Source organism: Bubalus bubalis, chromosome 4 (genome assembly GCF_019923935.1).
Source record: "Bubalus bubalis isolate 160015118507 breed Murrah chromosome 4, NDDB_SH_1, whole genome shotgun sequence".
Classification (NCBI taxonomy): Eukaryota; Metazoa; Chordata; class Mammalia; order Artiodactyla; family Bovidae; genus Bubalus; species Bubalus bubalis.
The window spans coordinates 157602853-157608844 of NC_059160.1; the positions used below are offsets into that span (position 1 = coordinate 157602853).

The following is a 5992-nucleotide window of genomic DNA, read 5'->3' on the forward strand; positions in this document are numbered from 1 at the left end:
ATCCACTAGCTTGTTTTCTGTATCAGAGAGTTTGCTTCTGTTTCACTATATAAATTTGACCTTTATTTTTTAGATTTCACATATAAGTGATAATGTACAGTATTTGTCTCTGTCTGGCTTGCATAACTATTATATTGCAATAACTTTAAATGGAATATAATCTATAAAAAATACTGAATCACTATGTTGTACACCTGAAGATAACAGAATTCTGTAAATCAACTATACTTCAAAAAAATTACATAGGAAAAAAAGAGCGAGTCTCTCTTGGTAAAGATCTTGGGAAAAATTCAAACCTTCTGAATTTAAAACTGGAAAGTCTACATCAAACCCCCTGTTCTCCCTAGAGAAGCATCAGCAAAAATTACCAATTTGCCTGTGAAAAGGGAGGACAATTTTCTCTTGATGTTGTTTCTTTCCTTCTTTTAGGTCAAGTAAGTGATCCTTTTCACTTACTTGACCTAAAAGAAGTACAAGGAATGTCATCTTGTTAGCCTGAGGAGATTAATGCAAGTCTTAAATGACAGTGATCTGTTTTTCCTTCACTGGCCAGGTCTGGCTGAGGAAATGAATTGCTGCTGATTTTTTGCACGAGAGAGAAATGTTGCTCTTACTAGAATTACTAAATTGAGTTGGAGATTTCCTCACATTAACTCCTCAGTGATTGCTATTACAAGAAGTATTTTATTTTGGCAACTTTTGTTATAGGAAACAGAATTTCAAACTGGTTCCAAGAAGAGGGAAGTTAATTACAAATTAACTTCCATGAAAGATGTGACTTTCATGGAAATCTAAGAACAGAAACATTGCAGGAGGAATTTGAACACCTGTAACTTGTGGGAGAGCCTAGACATGGGTTAGTGACAGGCGCCTCCGTGGTCAAAGCACTCACAAGGTTTCTGTTGAAGTAATTGGCCATGAACATGAACACAGTTATGCTTTGCATGTCTGTTTATTTCCAGTCTACTAATCACTCCATATTTTTAATATTTCCTAACTTAAAAATTCTCAAGACAGTCAGGCCTGCTAGTCTAGAGTTGTGTTTCTTAACATTTAATATGGATACAGATCAACTGGGAATCTTGTTAAAATGCAGATTGATTCAGGAGATGTTGGGTAGGGCTTGAGATTTTGCATGTCTGATTAACCTCCTGGTGATGCCAGAGATACTTGTCTGCACATCATGGTATGTGTGCAAGGTAGAGAATCTTACCAAGTCAGGAAATAGGAGTACTAGGCCAGTTCAGGGGTTTGACCAACTTTAGGTCTTGTGCCTATGATTTGTCTAGTCACTTGGGACCAGAGTTTTGGAATAGGTTCCACATTGTATCAAATACACAGGGACCATGAGAGGGGAAGCTTACCAAGAAAGAGACTGGGATTAAGGTGGCACTTAATGCCTCCAGTAAGCAGTTATATTCCACTGAGTACTGGATTTAGTTCAGTAACTTTGTCCACTGGTGAGTACCATCACTGAAGATCAAAGGAGAGCCAGACACTCAGGGCCTCCCTACTCACCATATTACTTCTTGCTTTAATTTCAAGATATGAAGGAGTGACCTCATTTTCTCATAGCCTACTTGCAAGGAGTCAAACATGACTTAGTGACTGAACAACAACAACACTATAAAAATTATTTTAAATATTTTATCTTTATAGATCAAACCAGTCACTCCTAAAGGAAATCAGTCCTGAATATTCACAGGAAGGACTGATGCTGAAGCTGAAACTCCAATACTTTGGCCACCTGATGCAAAGAGCTGACTCATTGGAATAGACCCTGATGCTGGGAAAGAATGAAGGCAGGAGAAGGGGTTGACAGAGGATGAGATGGTTGGATGGCACCACCGACTCGATGAACATGAATTTGAGCAAACTCTGGCATGTCCATGGGGTTGCAAAGAGGTGGACACAACTTAGTGATTGAACAACAACAACAATCTTCATAGATGGGCAATGTTTTATTAAATGAAGAGAATGAAGGAATCCGTTGGTGTGCAGAGGTAGAATTGAAGATGCAGCAGTTGAGGGCATCTGGGTGGGGGTGGGGGTGTGAAAGCAGGGAAGAAACAAGTAAATAACCAGAGGTAAACCACAGACGAGCCACTCACCCCGTACACAGTGGATGGACTCGCACGAGTATTTCTGTCATTTGCTTCTCACTTGACTCTCTGCTGGGTCTGTTTGTTTTCAGCAAGTGAGAATGATTTTAAACCCTGAGTTCACAGCTGCTGGAATATTTACTTCTCCTAAATGAAACCACTCTTTTTTCTTCATAATTCAGGATTTTGGTGCTACAACAGCCGCTGAACTGAAAGTCAACACTAAAAGGTGACTCATGGAAATGGCAGGGAAAGTAAATCAAATATCAAATAAAGCCAGTTCCTTCACTCTCCCAAACTGATTATTGTTCCTTAGAAGATAAAATATTTAATCCACCCTAGAGCTATGGAATCCAGGGGCTCTTATTACCGAACAGCTTTATTGCAACAGGTTAGATGTGTTCATCTTAGCACTTTATAAGTTTGCCTGGAAAACATTTATACTCATGAAGTCATTTGGCTGAGCTTTATTGGCTTATATTTATTCCAGAGAAAAGCAATTTATTTTTCTTTGCAGAAGTCGCTCAGTGCTTTCCTGTTTTCTCATGCCATCCTTGATTTTAAGTGATTACAGCTTCAACCATCTGACCCAGAGATTTTATATATGTATGCTTCCCTTTTGCTCCAGAGGGCATGATGTGGACATATTTACTATATAACATGTAATCTATTATTATAAAGAATGGTTTATTCTAGTCAGCTCAAAGACATGTTAATAGACATTATGAGTTAATAGCAGAGAGAGATAGGTATACGAGTGTTGTGTTTCCATTTGGATAGTTTTTCATTATTTCAAAAGATCAATCTCTTTCCTCTGGTCGGGGGGAATATATATATAGAGAGAGAGAGAGAGAGAAAGAAGAAAAGAGAAAGTTTTGAGAAGAGGAGAAGCGACCCAGGGTGAAACACTGGACAGAATGGCTGGCTTGGCAGCTAGGACCAGCCTACTTCTTCTCTTGTCTCCCTGGTGGCTCCTGGCAGCCTTTACAAGCTTAAACTCCATGGTGGTCTTAGAGGCAATGTTTCTGAAGGCCACGGAAATGGCCTATCTGCTTAGGTCAAACACATTAAGAAACGTCGAAACATGTTGCCCCCCTCCATCTTTCACTGCATGCAGTCCCTTTGGCCCAAGGAGCTATGCACACAAAATAGGAAGCATTTTTTCTTTAGTTCACACTGGCTGCTGTTTGCATCCAGAACCTTAGATCTCCCAGTAGACTCTACTTGCTTGTGATCTTCATACTCCAAGTAAAGGAGAGTGAGCACCACTTTGCCTCTGGAAATTCTTTTATGATTGCCTCTGTTGCCCACAAGGTGAAGTTAGAGCTGAACGTCTCCACTCAGTCTGAGGGTCCTGTCTGTTGCCAGAGGAAGAGGCTGGAGTCTTCCCACAGGGCACATACTGCTGGTTGTATATATGGGACAGCTGTTCAGTATGGAAAGAATTTCCTGTCTGGGGCTCCACCATGGTGGAAAGTCACCTTGGAAAAGCCCCTGATGCTGGGAAAGATTGAGGGCAAGAGGAGAAGAGGGCAGCAGAGGATGAAATGGTTGGATGGCATCACCAACTCAGTGGACATAAGTTTGAGCAAGCTCCAGTAGATAGTGAAGGACAGGGAAACCTGGCGTGCTGCAGTCCATGGGGATGCAAATAATAAGACATGATGTAGCGACTGAACAACAACAGGGACATGACATGCTGATGCAATGGGGCTGAGGCACCTCCCCATTCTTTGCACTGGGAGGCCTGGCTGGGCTGCACCAAAGCTGCCATAAGAGGCCCCAGAACTTACCCTGGCTCAGCTCTTTGCTTTCTGTCTGAGGCTGGCCCTCTCCAAATTTGAGGAATTCCTGTTTTGATTTCTGTTAGTGGAAAGATTGCTCTCTGTGGAGGTAATAGGAGTTATTTTCTTCTTCTCCAAGACAAGCAGGGAGGTGGCCAGCATGTTGATTATGCTGCCAGCTTTGTGTTCTGGCTCCTGGTCATTCTAAAGCTGCTGGTTGTCTGCACTGCTACACTGAGAATTAGAGATAGAGTGGATGGGAGTGGCAGGACCAGCATTATTGCTGAAACTCCATTGGTTGGGGTTGGCAGAGACTATTCTCATGTGCAATGCTGTTGTTGGTCAGATTAGCAGAAGGCTGGGGCCTCAGAGTAATTGCACAGCCCTCCAATTCTGAGCTCATATGTCCAGGGGCAGATGGGTGGCCATCACCTTAGACTTTTGGCCCATCAGTGAGTCCTTGAGCTCTTCTTGTGTATAATCTATTAACACCATCAACTCAGCCCTCTTGGGGTCTTTGTAGTCAGGAAGTAGTTCCACATAAGGCTTTAATTCCTCTTTATGACCCAGATTTATCCATGAATATTTCACAATTTGATCAAAAGTGACTCTCCTGGTGGGACTGAGAAAGAAATTTCTTAAGCAAGTTTTCACACTCCATGGACAAGTACAAGGGACTATGGTATGTTTCACTCCATAACTTCTCTCATGGCTCCTTGAGATCCGAAGGCTGGGATCAGATGACCCCTGCATATAGGAGAGCTCTCAGCCTTCACACACACCCCCCTCACTTGGGTCTATCTTAAATTTTGCCCTGGAATAGTTCTGGGGCAGCAAAATTACTGCCACAAAAGTTGCGCAACTAGTTGCTGAAGGTGAATTTGTTGCTGACACCAAGGTCTACAATCCTGATTTCATGTCAACATCCAAGAGTAGATTTTCTGCCTTTCAGTCTCAGTAAACAACCCACTTCTGTTGGCAGTACTCACACAAAGCAGATACTTTCTGGTGGAATTTTCTTCAAATTTGTTTTCCTTTCATGTGCCATGAGCCTCTAGGTAATCTAACACATCTCTTCCGCCAGCATATTCCATGATGAGGTAGATTCTCAGTCTTGAGATTAACTTGCTTTTCCTCTCTTGGTGAAAACAAACCCTGAATTTTCTGAAGTTTAATGCTAAGCTTCATACTCACTGTCAACTCACTCTTAAAAATACATACCTTGAAATTATATAAAAAGAGAGCCTAGAAATTTCAACATTTACCTTGAGGTAACAGATTTATAATTCACGTATAAAAGTGCTTAGTTTCCTTCCAGTTTATTGTATCTGATAGTTTTTAAGAGATTTGTGAGGTGCACAAAAATTCACTGTTGGTGGCTGTGTAAATACCTTTTGGTGGGGATTTTACAGTACCTATGAAATTAAAACATGCATATGCTTTTAACTTGCAGCTCCATTTTTACAAGGCTATTATACAGAAATGCTTATATGGACAGAAAGATATGTTTGCAAGGATGATCACAGCAGCATTATTTATAATAATGAAAAATATTTGTAATGATGAAAAATATAAGCTAAGATGAATGTCCATCCATAGAGAGACAGGAAATGATCTATAATACATTCATATTTTGCTTAATGGATTCTTACCTTTTGTTCATGCAGATAACCTTCATCCTTGTGATATTTGTTTAGAGCTGTAAAGAGACCATTATTAAAACCCAGTCCCTGCTCCCAACCACATAGTTTAAGCTGGAAATTGGCATATTTTAATTTCCCTGTCCTGTAGGCTAATGTTGAATATCCCAGACTTCGGTAATTGAACAAAGATACAACAGTCATAATTCCCCAGTCTTATACATATGCTCATTGATCCAGAGATGGATACCTAACCCAAACTGAATCAATTAAGAGTCGTATCATAGATTTTTGAAGTGCAACTAAGAAAGAGCCCTATGGGAACTTGTTGGTAGCCTCATTTCCCTTCCTGTAGAGATGTTTTGCTTTGCAAATCCACCTGACAATATGCAAGAATCTGAGTTTAGAGAAGAGTGTTCAAAATTTTGGTTTCAGGAAATACTGAGGACCAACTCAACCTTCTGAT

At 40.7% G+C, this 5992-nt stretch overlaps 1 pseudogene; it reads right to left on the reverse strand.

The window, feature by feature from the left end:
• Positions 1-4163: 4163 nt before the first annotated feature.
• On the reverse strand, positions 4164-5564 carry LOC102408900 (annotated as a pseudogene).
• Positions 5565-5992: the final 428 nt, after the last annotated feature.